Below are 18,889 nucleotides of genomic sequence, written 5' to 3' on the forward strand. Positions count from 1 at the left end.
TGATACTATAAATGTCCTCCCCGGGCAACTATTGCGCTTTCTGTTTAGCCATCTTAGACAGTTCACTGTTTCTGTACTCTAATCCAATCTATACTCAATACCCAGTAATCTATACCAAGCAAGAAATTGTATAATGGCATGCAGTGGGTAAGGTATGGATGGATGGGCTCGAACCCAGCTAGTATCATGACTGCATTTGACTTCTTTTGCAAATAATGCAGGTTTTACATAGAAAGCTGACTTGACAATAACTCTTAAGATGCTTGATGCTTTTTACAGCCAAAGTAAAAAGCACGCATAGACTGTAACTAAACTGAACTAGTAATGTCTCCACATATCATTTTTCCATGAGATGAAAACGTACAGCTTTGCTGCAGAAAATCCGCGGTAATACTCAGGTGCCCGCCTTTGTCTGAAATAATGCTCGGAGAGGCACCTAGGGTCAGAAATGCACGACAGGCGCCTTATGCTCTTTAGTTATGACGTTGAACCCTACAAAGACATACACATTTTATACTGTAAGTTGCAGTACTAGTCCACTGTCGGTCATAGGTTGCGCAGTAGCCGAGCCTCAGGCCACTCGACTATTACTTATACTATACAGGATGATAAACACACTCCAGTATGTATTTTTCCACCAACAGCACAGTCAGTAGGAAGATTAAAGAGACATAGGTACTGCGATATGCTGGGTTTTGGCTTCAAGGTTCTACGGTAGCGCGTGCCTATGCCCTGTAAATTCTATATAATTTACAAACTCTATATAATTTACAGTTAATACGTTATTTTCAGGTATTTCAGTGTACCCTTATTACCACAAGAACAAATAATTATAAGACGTCCCAGAAATATAAGGTCGTATTGTTACTTACAACCTTTTATAACCTCTACATGTTCAGAAACTGCATTGAAAGGGCCATAACCTGAACTAAAATTATAGCTTTTAACCATCTTATTGAATAAAAAATGGCATTTCGTTAATAACGTAAGGTCGTGTCATTTAATTACGACCCATTTATTGGTTTATTGTAGGAAAAGGCATTGTCTGCCATTTAAAACCTTCTCAGATTACAATTATATACATAGTAAATAGGTTGATAGCAGTGTAAACATTTCTTGAATAACTTCAGTTCGATAGTTATATGACAATCGGTGCTGTCAGCATTTAAAATCTTAAGTTATGACGCTTCAATATAGGTAAGAACAGTTTCTGTAGAATTGTAATATAACAAAACCGTTTAACACACGATCGCCCCAATGATGGCTTGCATTCTACTATATACATTTCATTCCTATATCATGACATGTTTTAGTTATGATGAATCTATGAGTAACGTATGTTCAATGTAATTGACTGTATCATAATAAATTAAAATCATAACTTATCTAGTCATTGTACATTTAGAACTAAAATTATGGTATTCAAATTTTACGAAGCAATTCAGTTAAAATCTTTTAAAATCAGTTTATGGAAATACAAAAGGTATCCTCGACTTATTAAGTAATTAGTTTAGTGAAAAATACAAATGTGCATTATTTATAACAGAATTTTCTCGACCAAGTGCTTTAGTAGACCGACGAATTGTCTAACGAATTGTATGAATAACAGAGTATTCGATGATACCAAGTTCTTATGTAATTAGACGAGATTGTGCAATTACCGTGTAATTTGATTTTCCTATGAGTTGTTGTGACAAATATCTGAATTAAAGCATCTAACATTGTAGTAATCATGGTCATTCAGGCTATGCATAAAGGACTCTAATTCTGTAAACAGTATAGATAGACAAATTGTCAGAAAGACGTGTTTGCTGTACATATTTCAGAGCTGTTTTCGCTTTCAGTGTCACTTTAAACCAGACATTGTCAATGCATGTGTAAAGAAACACTCATATCTCATCATTTATTCCTTTACTGTTGAATTACTAACAGTGTAGATCTCCACCTTTTTTGCGATTTCTCGTTAGCGGCATAATGAGGTACTTGTAAAAAGTTAAAAATCTGTAATAATCGACAGACTCGTGTTCAGCAGTGTTCATGTTATTTTGAAAAGAAATTAGGGACAAAGGTCATCTGCAAAATATTTATTTCCCTGGGCATATAGCGATTGAACTGTCCGTCCGTTTATTATAGATCACAGACGTACACCTGAAACAAAAAAAAAAAAAAAAAAAAAGAAACAACAAAGAATAAAACAAATAACCATTTACGCGTTGGTTAAGTCCTTTACCCTTTAAGTAATAAGTATATAAGCACGAAATTAAAGTTCACAAGTTGAAAATTCAATCCTGAAAAAAGGAAATATGGCTAGAAAAAAAAAACAAAGTTCATTAAAATGGCTCGAGATCGTGCAAGGCCATGATACGATGCGATTTGTAAAAACAACAAATTCACAAGTCATGTCTGTGGCGTAAATTTGATCTCTTAAACATGCTTAAGTCTGCAAAAACATTTCATGTTTTGTGAAATACATCATGCAGAAAACCAAGAAAAGACAGGACTATGTTTATATTTGGATTTTCTATGGAAATTAGCGATTTTTACAATTTATAGGCTTCTTAAATACGATACACTAGAACTTATTCCTTTGTCACATTATTCTAAAACATATTTATAACTATCATATGTCCGTCTATATTTGTCTTCTCAACATTACAAAACAGTAAGAATGAAATTTTATCTGTTATGAAATGCATCGATTTATATAACATTTTTACGTTTTTGCGATTGCTTATTTGTTTTCGGAGTGTATGGCGTTTCTTGCAAAACTAGTAATGTGGGTGAGATGTATCTTTCTACAATATGTGCATGTCTATGTAAATTATCCTTTGTTAAAATATTTCTCTTACGTAGCCGAAAGCCGATTTCTTTTGTTTAAGTTGTATAATTTTATAAAGGCACAGCACGAACGCACACGCACACGTGTACAGTTGCAGAGGAAAACCACAAGTGTCCATTAGACAGTGGCGTTAATCTATTTTTGGTCACGTTGGTTTACCTGAATATCGATATTATCGTCGATAACATGAGCAGTAATATCCTTACTGTTACTGCTGCCGTTGTCCATGTTGGTGTCATTTTCACAGTTCCGTTCCGGTGTTTGTGCGTACAAGGCCGTAGTATGAGGGTTCGGACGGACTTTCTTGAAATTTGTCAGGGGGCACACCTCTTTGGATATATCTAAAAAATAAATCTCAAATTTTGAATATTTGTCGTATATTTGAGCATAAATGTTTGATTTCCCGAAAAAAGGATAAAAAGCTTTTAATATTTACTGCTGTCTGCACCCACAACTTAGACAATCGATATAATGTTTCGGACCGAGAGTTCCTTCTACAATGAGGTTAAATGTTCGACTAGTGGTGCAGGCGTTGAGTCCGCTTCCCCTTGAATATGCCGTTGAGCTTCGTACACTTACACACATATAAGGCTGTGTTTTATCCTTTCAGTCTTTGTTTTATTCCAATGGGTGATTTCGTTAAAAAGGATAAAACTTGAAAGTCCTTTTTAATGTCACTAGTACTACTACTACTTCTTCTACTACTTCAACCAATTTTACTACTACTACTGCTACTAGGATCCTCCGTGGCCGAGTGGTTAAGGTCGCTGACCATTTGCCCCGGACCGATATCGGTTCGAGCTTCACTAGGGGCGTTGAATTCTTCATGTGAGGAAGCTATCAAAACGCTGGCTTACGGTAGGTCGGTGGTTCTACCCAGGTGCCAGCCCGTGATGACATACTGCACGGAGCGGCATTTGGAGTCTTCCTCCACCATCAAAGCTTGTAAGTCGCCATAATGACCTATAATTTTGTCGGTGCGACATTAATACCAACAACCACAAAAGACTACTACTACTAGTAATGATGATAATAATAACCTGCATCCAGGGATCAGTGCAGTATGCTTTTTTACTTTGAACCCGGAACCATGGACGCGAATTATCCTCGTTTTGTCCTGGCGTCACACCCTAGAAGCCCAACGTTTGTCTTGGCACCACATAGAAAAGCTGTAGCTGTTCCAGGACTTGCCCATCTGTATTATATGTCTGAACGAATGGTACATTGTTTTCTCCGTGATAACACTCAGCAATGTCCTTACGATCAAGTACTTACGTATGCAAGCACATGGTATCAACTGGCGAGTGCCGAACATGCACACGGAAGATAACGCAATGGAAAGGAAACTGCCGAATTGTTATAACTGGTTCCATTAAACACTGAAGTGCTTGTCCAATGTCACAAAATATGCTGATAATTGTTTTAAAGGGATTGATCTCCAGATCGCACGACAACAAAGAAAAAAGAAAATTTTAAGATAACAGGAAATTATTGCTTTATTTCTTGAAAAGGCTTTGAAACTTACTTACTGACCCTACGAATGTTATGGAAAACATGAGAATGAGTCCCTTTACTATTTCTTTCAAAACTGAATAGCGTTGGTCACGGGGAACCGAAAGAAAATCTTAATAATAAAGCTTTATACAAATTGTCGTTAAAAATGAATTCCTCCGTCGTGTATTGATAGTCTTTATTGCCTAGACTCGATTCTAGACTCAGACATGTTTTGTTTTCCTGATTTAGCATACTTAAGATAGTTTAGAAACAAAAACTCATGTTCTAATGTTCAATTTCTTTCAAGAAAGATTATTTAAAAAAAAATCTGAAGTCCAGTCCCTTTCATGGTCCGAAGCTGGTCTGATCGATCGTGTTGTTGTTGGTTTAATGAAAATGAAAACCATAATTTCCGCTTATTAAACATCCTCAGTTTTTACAAGACAGAAACCAGAACTCATACTTTGAATTGGAACATTTTATTAAATCAAAAGTGAAAATTTTACTTGCCAGGTCCCTAGATATTTTCAAATGACGTCTTATTTGAACAGTCTATAGGCGTTCATTGGTGTCAATTGTTAACGTTTGAAAATCCATCGTGAGGGAATCCTTCAAAGCTTAGTACATGTAGTTCCTCCTCCCCTGTTTTGTTTTTGGTTCTTCCTTCAAAATTCTTGCTGCTTTCCTAGTCGTTCGCTTATGAAAATTATCGCATATTTAACAACTGCGATATTGGGGCTCTCCTTTGCCCGCTTCAAGTCGTTGTCGCTTGATTGTTCAGTGGTCCGCAGCTAAAGTTCATGCATGAAATAATAATGCTTAAAGACTTAATTCTTAATTGGGGACACATGTTGTCTTGCGTCTTTTACCTGGAGGTAAGAGTTCCAAAATATTGTTTTATATCAAAGAAATATAACCAAATACTTTTATTAGCCAGTTAGGAAAATAACCCGATATTACAACGTTTTATTAATACACTTATTTTCCCCTGTTACTTAAAAAACTAAAGTTAAGAAATTGGTACTTTTCAAACAGGACATTGTGGAATATTGATTTTTTATAAAGCCTAAAAAAATCTTTGTTTCCGGTAACATGCTAAAAAAGAAGGTAGTTAGGTCGGAAAACTGATTTGATTTTTTATATTAAGTGAGACTTTTCGGAAATTATTTTTGTGTCAAAATATAAATACACTGAATAAGGGGGTTATGCATTTAGAGCATCAGTAACTTGATTTCTAACATCACTGATCATGTTTAAAGCATAAAAAGTGCAGTTTTGCAACTTTTTGTTAAAAAAATTGAAAAATATATTCTCCAAAGCAATAAAAACATTTAGGGTCTGACCAAAAATTTAGGCTAGGTCGGGATACCGGAAACAAACATTTATTTTACGCCTAACATACTTTACAGTTAATGACTTGGTACGATGTATGTGGGTGCGCGTGCACTCTGCGGTGCAGGTGCGTAACCTAAATGAAATTCGGGTGCCTGCGAACTGGGTGTTGATAAAAGGTTGATAGAAATTGTAAAAGGAGCTATACTGTTGAACAATGATAATGGAGATCGAAGAAACTTGGGCATCTAGAGAATACATACTTTAATCATTAACGCGAATCTGTTTTTTCGCTACGCAAAGCTAGAAAATATCTATGTTCCGAATAATAAACAAGATTTAATAATTCAGTATGACGAACGTTACTGAGACCGAAATGATACATAGTACACACAAGGTTACGTGATTACGACTAGATGTTTTAAAAAATATACACGAGGCTTGTTCATTATTAACGCAAAAATTTCAAGTGCCAAAATTTTAATAAGTTTCACATGAATGCACGGCTTTTTGAACATCAAATACATTCATAGCTGAAAGATACGATTATACTTTTTTAAAGCGAAATTCTAAAATCTCAACTTCCAAATTGTTTGTTTGGTCAGATTTAAAAAACATGTATATATGCAACGTAAAAAGCATTGTGTCACATTTAATTTTCTTCCTTTCTTTCTTTTTATTACAGGCTGAAAAAAAATCAAGGGCGCTTGAATAAGTCGGGTTTATATTTACTGTTTACCTTTTCCATAACAAGGCATTTTCTTATTTTCCCGTGAAATATAATAGAGTTATTGTAACATTAGCTCGATCTGGGATGCTGTATTCGGCTCGAGTGGATTTTGCCAGATCGGATCTCACGAGGCGCGCATGCGCCGAGTGTGATCCGTCCTTGCAAAATCCACGAGAGCCGAATACAAAATCCCAGATCTAGCTACTGTTGTAATGACCCTTTTATTATATACCTTCATCTTTTTTGTTTATTTGTAATCGAACGAAATCTTAAATGTTTGTTGATGTAAAAATGAAATGAGTGATGTTTTTGTGTGCACTGTTTATAACTGTGTCAGCTGATGCATATTAATGAAAGTAGTCCGGCAACATACAATACGGAAGGTACAATTTTTTCAGCCTGTTCGTATTTCCTTGTAAAATGCAAGCTGTATTTTTGACAGAATTTATATAGGGATATAATAAAAGACAATCTAACATGCTCGACTTGATTGCCAGTTTAAAAAAAGAAGATGTTCAAGCTCTGTATATTCTACGGTAAAGAACGGTTGACGCGCGGACCGGTAAGAGCATTATGACGTCAACTGTGACGTCAAATTGCCACATGACGTCCGGCTTATTACTACTTGGATAAGCATACTTTTTATCAAAATATTTCAATAAGGATGTAAGAATGAAAATAATCAATGCCTTCTTGTGGTTTATCTTGTAATTTACCACAGTTCATCGTTCAAATGCTTGGATATTTAACCACCTGGGCTAACTCCCTCGAGGTTCAATTCCTAAGCATCTGAACTCTGAACCGTGATAAATTAGGCGACAAACCACTCGAATGCCTTGATTATTTGATCATGATCAACAATTAGGTAAAATTTGTCGTCTTATCGGTAAAATTATCCCCCTTGAAATCACCTGGCAGTGCGATATCGATTTTTATCTGGTTGATATTTTCCAATAGAAACAAAGAAGTAAAAAATGTTTGAATAAATATTGTTTTAATTAGAATGAACACACAATATTTATTATCCTATAGAAGTGTTCGTCATTCTTTTCTCTTTACAAAGATATAAAAATTATTTATCTAAAATGAAGAATTAATGCTTCCCTTGGCGATTAAAAAACATCACTATCAGTCTCTGTTTACGGCATATAGTTACTGAATAAACAGACCAGATAATAAACTGTCAAAAATGAAAAGGAAATTGTTTAACCGAGAATGCTATAATGCCCGTCAGGAGTTTAATAAGGCAAGAAATTATTATTTAAGACATAAAACTGTGGAAAATAAAACCATTTATTTGGATAAAAAACTAAAGTACAATAATATTAAGCGAAAACATAAAAAACTTTTTCAGCGAAGTGAGGGCAAACGCGTCTCAAAACTAGCAAAGTCCAGTCCTAAGTCATTTTGGAAAGACGTCAAATCGCAATATAGACAAAATAATAGGGACCCAAACAATCTTACTATAGACGACATGTACACGCACTTTAATGAGTTATATGGAGCGCCACCTACACCTACTACAAATACTAATGAACAACAACAACATGATAGAATACATAGTGATAGAGTAGATAGTTTATTTACAGAATCGGAATTAAAAGATGCAGTTTTCTCTCAAAATAATTCGAAAAGTCCAGGTACTGATCATTTGATAGCTGAGGTATTCAAACACTCATTTGATATAATTTCCGATTTCCTGCTTAAGATGTATAACAAACTATTCACTGATGGTGTTTTCCCACAAAGTTGGCAACAAAGTATTATAGTACCAATTTTTAAAGGTGGGTCGCATGAAGCTAAAAACTTTCGTGGAATTACATTAAATAATATTTTGTCTAAAATCTACTCTAAAATGCTAATTACTAGGTTGACAAAATGGGCAGACGAAAATTCAGCTCTAATAGATAACCAATATGGATTTCAAAAATCGAAATCCACTAGTGATTGTATATTTGTCCTCCATGCTATTATATCAAAGACGCTATCTGTGAAAAAGAAACTTTATGTTGCTTTTTTAGACTGGGAAAAAATGTTTGACCGGATTGATCGAGTAATGTTATGGCAAAAATTAATAACATCAAACGTAAGCACAAAACTCGTTACAGCTATTAAATCGATGTATCTAGTTGTTAAGTCTGTTATACGTTATAAATCTACAAACTCAGATCCTATAACATCATATATCGGGGTAAAGCAGGGAGATCCTGCAAGCAGCATCTTGTGTCTTTTCTTCTTAAATGATATTTTAGAAAATATAAATAGTAATATAAATGGAATTGTTAGTATTGAAGATATAAAACTATTTTTGCTGCTATTTGCTGACGTCGGGGCTATATTTGCTCATGATCCCAAAACATTTCAGTCATTGTTAAATGATGTTGAAACTTACTGCAATGCATGGGGACTCCAATTAAATGTAAATAAAACGAAAATAATGATATTTGAAAATGGTCGTCATACATCGTTTAATTTTTACATTTATAATTCACTTATTGAAATTGTTCAGTCATTTAAGTATCTTGGCGTTTATTTGTTTAAAAACGGTAATTGGAATCGCACGCAGCAACGTATCGCACAACATGCCCAATTCTCGCTTCATAATTTATTTACAGTATATAACCAGTTGGACCTACCAGTTTCTCAGAAAGTATACTTATTTGATACCCTTGTGTCGTCAACCCTTAATTATTGCGCCGAGGTATGGGGCCACCATGCCGGACCAGACGTTGAGATTGTACATACTAAATTTTGTAGAAAAATTCTATGTGTTAAACGCTCCACAAACGTAGATGCTCTTTATGGAGAATTAGGAAGAACACCAATGATTATTCAAAGAAAAATACTTTTAATTAAATACTGGATAAAATTACTAACTCTAGACAATCAGTCAATATTATTTAAAGTATACAATATGTTGAAGAACGATGCTGAGGCAGGTGACACTTACAACGGCAGTAATTGGGCCCATAAAATTAGAACTATCCTTGATGACCACGGTTTAACCTACATCTGGCAAAACCAGTTTAATATGCTTATTAATTTCAATACAATAAAACAAAGAATAATAGATATGTATAACCAACAATGGTACTCATCAATTAATAACTCCCCTCGTCTTGAAACGTATTGTTTATTTAAGCATGAATTTAAAGTAGAAAAATATCTTGACATTATACAAGAGCCTAAATTCAGAATACCATTTACGAAATTCCGTACATCATCCCATGACTTAGCAATAGAATGCGGGCGTTACAACAATGTACCAAGGAACGAAAGAAATTGTACATATTGTAACAATGGAATAATCGAAAATGAATATCATTTTCTTCTAATCTGTCCTAGATTTAGAGATCTTAGAGTTAAATATTTAAAACGTTATTATTATACTTGGCCAACCAAACAAAAGTTTATCAACCTACTAACAGTGACTAATCGGAAAATTATACAGAACTTGAGTAAATTTATATATTATGCCAATCTGACACGAAACTAAGAACCTTTTTCTAATATCCACAAACATCTATGCTCTTTTGCAAAAAATGTATATTGTTTAAGAAATCCATGTCTTCTACTGTATTTAATGTATTGTGTTGCTATAAATATGTGTAACATGTTTAATGCAATAAATATATTGAATTGAATTGAATAAAATAAGCAAAAATCTGTGATACGTATCTTATTCTTTTCCATGTAGCCACTTTATTCATATATTGAGAATATTTATTATCCTATTGAAGTATTCTACAGACAATAAACTTTTTATATATGTTTTTATTTTGAAATTATTTTAATGTCTTCTTGCTTCCCTAGACGTTTAAAAGTTGGTGATATTTGTATTATTTCTTTATTTGCCGTGTCCGTGGTATTTCCGGACGCGTGCGGAAACGCACGAACCCGCCCGAAGTTTAGCTGCCAATGATACAGAAAATATTATTGTTACAACATAGTATTAAGTGATAATAATAGTGCGGGAATAATTTCAGTTATATTAAGGCGAACCATAGTTTTTGGGAATTACAAGCTTACCGCAAAAGAAATGTTACAGGGAAACATGCTGACGTATCATGTTAATAAATAAAATAAATATAAGACATGATGCACGTTGCAACTATATATATTTCTTTCTAAACCACCGTCTCGTATTTTAAAGATTCGTTTAATTATACTTATACCCCTTAGTTTAAGTCTTAACCATAAATATGTTATAAAGAATTTATATAATGCAACATTTGAGTAAATTGTTTTCGGAGTCTCTGAAACAGCCATATTAAAGCGCTTTTCGATAGTTGTTTATTACCAATTAATAGCTTTTTGCAAGTTTATTGCTTATCAACACCTTTTTATTAGGGGATTAGGGACGATCAGGTCTTTTTATTACACAGATAATAATCTTCTCGGTGACTGCGTAAGAGCATTTTGAAAATTGTAACATGTTTAATGAACGAGACTTAAATACACAATAAATATTTTGTTTCATTTAGATACATAAGATAATGGGGCAGTGATTGAGTATTTACTTGTATTTGATAAACAGTATTTTTTCCTGAATACAGGTTAATTGTTCGATATTAAAGTATAGATATATAGAACACGCGTTAAAAGTTCGCCTAAGAGTGAAAATATTATAGTATAGAAGTTTTGTGACAGCATTGTGAAAAATTGTCGTTTATTAATTTATTAGTTTATTCAAAGAATTATAAAATACATTTTTAATTTTTTATAGCTCTTTGGTTTATTGTCTCTCCTGAAAATTATTATGTACTTTCTCTGCTCCATATTATATAATGCTTTCACTTGCTGTAGGCATTGTATTTATGCAATAAATCGAAATTGAATTGAACTGAATGTACGCACAGCTAATCTCAAGAAGGAATAGCACGCGCTAAAAGATATGAAAAATCTGTAATCCCCTGTTCATATATTAAAAATATTCGTGATAGTTATTATGAATAACCTTTACACTACATTAGTGTCACTTTATCCTAAATCTTTTCTAAAAAACTTTTTTCTATGGTGTGCTTGTTTTATTCTTAGGTTTTCCACTTTTTATTTTAAAAATCTGACATTTATTAAATCAGTCAGTCAGTCCCTTTTGAGAAACCCTGAGAAGTCATAATTCGCACATACTTTATTACACAATGACTGGCTCGGGGGCAAATAGGTCACACTTCCAATTAATAGGCTCTGGTGTCATAAAAAGATACCTTTTACATTGTCAAGTATGTTTGCTAGTTTGTTTTTCTGTTCATTTTTCATCAGTGTGTGACAATGTTTTTCAAATGTTCAACACATAGCAACACTTGTTAAAATTTCTTGGTAAAGTTTTTGCCTCTAGGTAAACTTTTCTCCATTTCGCCAAAGCTATTGTTTTAAACTTGGAACAATTTTTCACTATTAAAAACTGACACAGTAAATACTGGAACTCTACATTGCTCTGATTGAATTATGGCCCTTTTTGGACTTTTAATATTCAAGTATAGGATAATATTTATATTTAACAGAGACGTCTGCACCTGCAAGACGCATGCTCCTGTTCTAAAATGTGAATGGCCGGTATATAGTGATAGTAGAGTAGTTAGATATCCTTTCTAAATTAATTCCATTTGGCAAACGAATGAATAAACTCGGTACTTTTTTTTTTTTTTTTTTTTTTTTTTTTTTTCTGCCTGTAGTAAATGTATAATTTTAAATCCTATTATATAATATAGCTTTGGCCATACTATCAGTAACATTTAGTACATTTTGTGCAATAGTTATTACGTACCAAATCCCGCTTTTTTATTGTAATTCCAAGGTAATGTATAAATACATAAATCTGTATGCATGCATGTATTGATGTATACATATATGCATATATACCGCATGTTAAGTAAATTTTAATTTGAATCACTGTTATTTTAAATGTGTAGTAATTATTGTAAACTGTGATAGTATTATATTTTTAGTAGTCTCTTATAACTCTACTAAAGAGCGGCAAAGTACATGTATATATAGACTTTTATCATGTTTTTAATATTGATTTGTGTACTTTGATGAGACTTTAATAAACAATAAAATCATAGCAAAATTAATTTTAACAAGTTAAATATGATTAATAATAATAATAAAAAACGCATTTCACATCCATTTATATTAACTGAAAATGAAATTGTCAAGTTTGTAAGCACTTTTTAATTTTTTTTCCTGCTTTCTATTTTTTAAGATAATAGTAGTTTCATGTACATGTATGTTATGCTCGCCTAATATACATGATTTTGTGTATTTATATTTGTTTTTATGTCTCAGTTTCTTTAATGTAAAATATAAAGAAGATAATATAGTGTTGATCATATTTTCATATACTATGCCAAAGAAGTATAAAACCCTTTTTTATAGCTCTCTGACTATGCAAAATAAAAGAATATATAACGTAGTGTCTTCTTTTTTCCGTTCCGTATTTTACATTATTGAAAAAACAGAATTAAACCAAGTTGATGACTATATTTGCTGTTGTTGTTTTACCGGTACTTAAAATTGGTGTAAAATAAATCACCCTTCCCACTACGTTTTTACAGGAGATCTCTAATCTATAATCCTTGTTTTTTTATGATCGGCACCTCCCGTGATACGATAAGCGGAGATAGCCGAACCATAACGATCTAAAAAATATCCGATAGTGATCGATATTTAGCTAGACGGTCGAAGGGAGACAACAAGGTATAGCGTTGATCTCAATAAACAAGGAAAGATAACAGAATCGATTTTTGCCCAATTCTTCAGTATGTAATTATTACATGACTTCTTACATAAATTGCCGGTCCATAGCATTTTCAAAAAGAAAAAAAAAAAGATATCACTGTGAAAGTTAATTTATGATATCATGTAATAAAACACTATTGGCCGGAAAGCCATTTATGTAGTGTTTAATATTTTATTATTAATTACAATAGAACCATTCTAAACATCTCAGATGGTTTAATAGGATTTATTAAATATCTTGATTGGTCAAAGAATGTTTTGGTAGAGCAGGTTTCAGCAAATTTGGACAGCAACTATATTTTAAAGTACACCTGATGATATACATAAAAGGTATCCAGGTTGTGCTGAAAAAAGGCTTTAGAATTTCAAAAATATTCTTAATAAAGTAACAATTTAGATTTTAGATACCTAAATATATACTTTTGCTGCGGAAAATTCTGGCCTTAAACTTTCGCACGTAGGTAATAAAGTAAAATATAAATAAAATTACAGACAATATCACCAACTTTAGATAAGGCCATACGTAGATAATTGAAGTAAAAATACATTTTTATTTAATTTAGAACATTACACTTAGCACTATTTAATAACTAAGAAGTGAAAAAGATGTGTACATGTAGATATTAAATCAAATACATGTACGTTTCATAGAACTTGTAAATATTTTACAACTCATAAGCATCAAGAATGCACAGTTATGTGACTGCTGGGGGTCAGAAAATGACGTGAAACTTATTTCAACAATGGCTGACAATGATACTGTTCATGCGGCTTTGCATGAAATTGCATTTCTGTCCAACAGCTCTGAAGTATCCAACTAAAAACGGAAAAGAATACATGTCGAAAAGACTGGGATTTCCAACTGTCAGCAGCTTCTTCGTAACGGTCATCCAATGTTAAGACAACATGTAAAGAGTACTAGAGAGAAATATGAACGGTGGTCACAGGTATTTACAAAATCAACATTTGCCATAATTTCATCGCATGCAACATTTAGTGAATTACATAACAAGTGACATTTAATTTATTCAGGAAGTTTCCATAACATACAATTCCATTATACTTGTATGAGTAACCTTCTTCATATAAATTCGAATATCATTTTTGTTCATAAAATGTGGACGCAACTGAAAAAAATGCTGTGCTTCTTTTCTGTAGACCTCGCCTTTCCTATACTTTTAATCGAAAAACTTTCTTTACGGAATTTAATTTTATGTTGTTTTTTTTTCTGTTATATTGTTGTTGGAATTAAAGCATTGTAGTACAATTGAACAAAGCTAATATTTGTAAGAAATGTCATGAAATTTTAGGCTGATGACAAAAATGAATTTATGCGAATTGTGCTAATATCATCGTTATCTGGTTAAATATATGGCACATAAATAGGTAATTTTCATTAAAATTTAGCCCACATCAAGCCATGCTTTATTCTCAATGTTAGGTTAAATGTGCCTTTTCCTTCGCAATTCTTGAACCTTGCACGGATTTTTTGTTTGTTTTATGGATAGTGAAAAGGGCATGCGATTCACCAAGAAAGTTTTCTTAAGCAAAACATCTTATCTATTTTACGATTTTACCTTTTATATTTTGTTATTTGCAAATACTGACAATTTTTTATATTTAACACTTGGTTTCATCATCATTATCATCATCATCATCATTTTAATTGTCGTGTTAGAGATAATCTTCATCAGAAGCAGGAGTAGCCTAAGCATAAGCAGAAGTAACTACAGCATCAAACTCAGTGACAGCAGCAACAAGAGCAGCAGCAGCAGCAGCCGCAATAACGACAACAAGAACAACAACACCATAGCAGCAGCAGCCGCAACAACGACAACAACAACACAGCAGTAGCAGCAGCTACAACGACAACAACAACAACACCATAGCAGCAGCAACAGCCGCAACAACGTCAACAACAACACAGCAGTAGCAGCAGCTACAACGACAACAACAACACCATAGCAGCAGCAGCCGCAACAACGACAACAACAACACAGCAATAGTAGCAGCTACAACGACAACAACAACACCATAGCAGCAGCAGCCGCAACAACGACAACAACAACACAGCAGTAGTAGCAGCTACAACAACAACAACAACAACACCATAGCAGCAGCAGCCGCAACAACGACAACAACAACACAGCAGTAGTAGCAGCTACAACGACAACAACAACACCATAGCAGCAGCCGCAACAACGACAACAACAACACAGCAGTAGTAGCAGCTACAAAGACAACAACAACACCATAGCAGCAGCCGCAACAACGACAACAACAACAATACAGCAGTAGTAGCAGCTACAACGACAACAACAACACCATAGCAGCAGCAGCCGCAACAACGACAACAACAACACAGCAGTAGTAGCAGCTACAACGACAACAACACCAACAACAACACCACCATAGCAGCAGCAGCAGCAGCCGCAACAACGACAACAACAACGCAGCAGTAGCAGCAGCTACAACAACAACAACAACAACACCACCACCATAGCAGCAGCAGCAGCCGCAACAACGACAACAACAACGCAGCAGTAGCAGCAGCTACAACAACAACAACAACAACAACACCATAGCAGCAGCTACAACAACAACAACAAAGTAGCAGAAGCAGCAGCAGCAGCAGCAGCAGCAACAACAACAACAACAACAATAACATAATGTATCCCTTTTCTTGTCATTTGCATTTGCATTTTGGACTTAGTACCAGAAGACTTTTATATTCTGTTGAAAACTATATACTAGACATGAACTTATACTAGATATGTGTAGGTTACAATGCGACGGCTTATCCCCAAAGATGTGTTGCTTTTTTCAATGGAAGGTGAAGTTTAACGTTTAACTGCGTGTATAATGTGAACTGGAGTATATTTTGGCTCATTTTGTGTCTAAAGTAGTTGGTAAAGATGAAACTAAAACAAAATAAAAAGGACAAAAATCCGTTGTTTACATAAGATAACTATTTGTATAAAGATTTTGTTTATGTTAGGTGTATCTTACTTCTGTTTTGCTTGCCGAGTTTTAAATCGTTGTTTCATTTGGGTGTATGTAATCTCCTTATTTTGTACAATAAGAAATATTCATTACAAATAGAATTATTAATGCCACAAATCAGCATTAGATCTAGTTGAATTGATATTGAAGAGTATTATACTGAGTACATCTAAGTAACCTTTCCTATATTAGAAGGATTTCCTACGTACATACCAGAATCTAGAGTTTTTTTTAAAATCAAAAGAGTATTGCATAAAATACGTTCACTCATTTATTTCTGCCTGTTATTTACAAATATTTACATTTGCCCTATTCGTTTCCTTTGAAAATTATGACGTTCATTTCGCGATTCATGGCTTTGCCGATCCTGTTATATCGTTTAATTCGCATGAACAGCGAAAAATAATTTCATTTCTTAAAATTAATATTTACATTCGCCCTATTCTTTTCAATTGAACAGCGAAAGGAAAGGCGCGTCAAACTTACGAAAACGCTGCTTAGTGATAACAGACCCGATGTTTTAACGACGTCCGCGAACGCGTTCCTTAGATGACGTCACAATTGTTCGGTCAGGTGAACGGAATGGACGGACAACTGATTTAAATCTTAATTGCAACAAAATGTTTTATAATATGTTTTATAATATAACCTTGTTTACAAATGGAAAGGAAAAATAATGTAAACATATGAAATGAATTTTTTTTTTTTTTTTTTGAGTTAATGCGAAATTAACGAAAACAATTAAATAGGAATCGCTGGCGCGATTGATGTATTTGCCGGTCCTATTCTGTGGTTCATTTCACATGAACTCATAAAAAACATTTCTTAATTTTTCGCTCATGAAAACACTTTTAAGAATTTGATGAATGAATGTTATCTAAAAAACAGGACAATGCGAATGTGACAAAATAATAAAAAATACAAATTACGCAAAAGCGAATGTTTCACATGTGCAAATTTCTCTTCTGAAGTTGGTGCCCACGCTCGTAGCTCCGCATGTCGAGCAAAACATTCATTTAATAATTTGAAAGAACGGGAGGCGATTTCAGTCCTCGGGCAAAGATCAATGTTCTCTATGTTGATTTCACACAGGGCTCTGATTAGTACAGTCAAGATGATGGTGTGTTGCGAAGCAAATATATAACTTAGAACTGAGCCTAGAAATAGGACCAGATTAATAGACAGCGGTTATATATACGTTCATACTACTGGAAAATGGCGCTAAATCCTCAGAATTTGCTAGAATCCATAACTGCGAAAACAAACATACCACACTTTCGTAACTTCGTAATTGTTTGTATAAATATAACACATGTAAGGTTGGAACTCATTTAAACAAAATAGTAATGCTTAATCAAATACCCTCTTTGTAAAAGTACAAAATGGACTTATAAAATAATATTTCATTTAAGGTCAGGAATTAAACTAATCAGAGATCAACCGATATCTATTATTATCGAAAATAAAGTAAACTTTCTATGAGGTATTTAAAAGATTAAATATATTACAACATTAAATATCACACTGTATTAAGAGTTTAATCTGTTATTAATCTGTCATGTATTTTACAAAATGTAAAATGTGAAATTGAAAACACTGACTGAGTTTAAATGTTTTAAAATGAAAGAAAATCCCTAGCCTTGGCAGTATTCCTGATCCTAAATCAAAGTAGACCTACATTAAACCTTTTTTCTGTATATGTTAAATGCTGCGAGAAAAAGTGCGCTTTTGAAAACCAGGGACGTTTTCTAAAAATGTAGATGTGAAAATATAAACACTGTCGGATTTTCTGTCGGTTTTCGGAGGTAAGTTGATATTTTTCGCATTAAGTCATTGAATTTTGGCCACGCAGTAAAACAGAAACTTGACTGTGTTTTAAACTAAGTTAAATGCTAATTAAAAACCTCAACATATATGAAGATGAAACCGGCCTATGTTCACGAAAAGAAAAATATGTCGTATAATAGTTGCTTACAGATCTACACTTATATATTAAAATTAAAAGTATTTAGAGACTGTTACATCCGAAACTGTACAGAGTGTCCTCTCTTAGATGAAATACGGTTCAAAGAAAAGAATGTTTTTAATACCTTCCTAGAGACCATTAAGGTAATGAACTCGTAATGACACTCGGCAATTTCCGCAAGATTTCGTATTCTCGTCAGGCAATGCAGTTCAATGCGTAAAAGCTCCTTTTTTGAGGCCCAGATAGTAACCCCGTTTATTCTTCCCGTCAGTGGATATATAGGGGTCGGGGAACAAACCGCTATGTCCCTCACAATGCAATTTATGACACAAATGGTATTTCACATATTACGTATAAACGGAGTACATAAATATGAGTTATTGAACCTCAAAATCAATCAATGAAGAAAAAAGAGAAAAAAGAAAGAAAAAAAAAAAAAAAAAGAAAACAAAAAACAAAGAAAAAAAAAAACAACAAAAAGACCTATCCTGCAATAGTAGTCTGAAGTTGTTTAAAGACGGTGGTTGTGTTATTTTCTATAATTGTTTTACTTCTTCCTTGTCATGGAAATCTGACTATTTAAATGTCAATTTTTTCACATGACCGGGACCAATTTTCACTGAAATTCGTGTATTTACCGTTTAGTTTGGAAATGTATTTTCTTTTGTTTTAAATTTCTGTTTTAAATATTTAATATGCATGCACAACTTCAGATGTTAAGAAATCATATGAACTTGAATACAGTTCTAACTAATAACTAATTAATTTCCATTAAGAAAATGAT

The sequence above is a fragment of the Mercenaria mercenaria genome, chromosome 14 (assembly GCF_021730395.1).
Source record: "Mercenaria mercenaria strain notata chromosome 14, MADL_Memer_1, whole genome shotgun sequence".
In the NCBI taxonomy this organism is placed as follows: domain Eukaryota; kingdom Metazoa; phylum Mollusca; class Bivalvia; order Venerida; family Veneridae; genus Mercenaria; species Mercenaria mercenaria.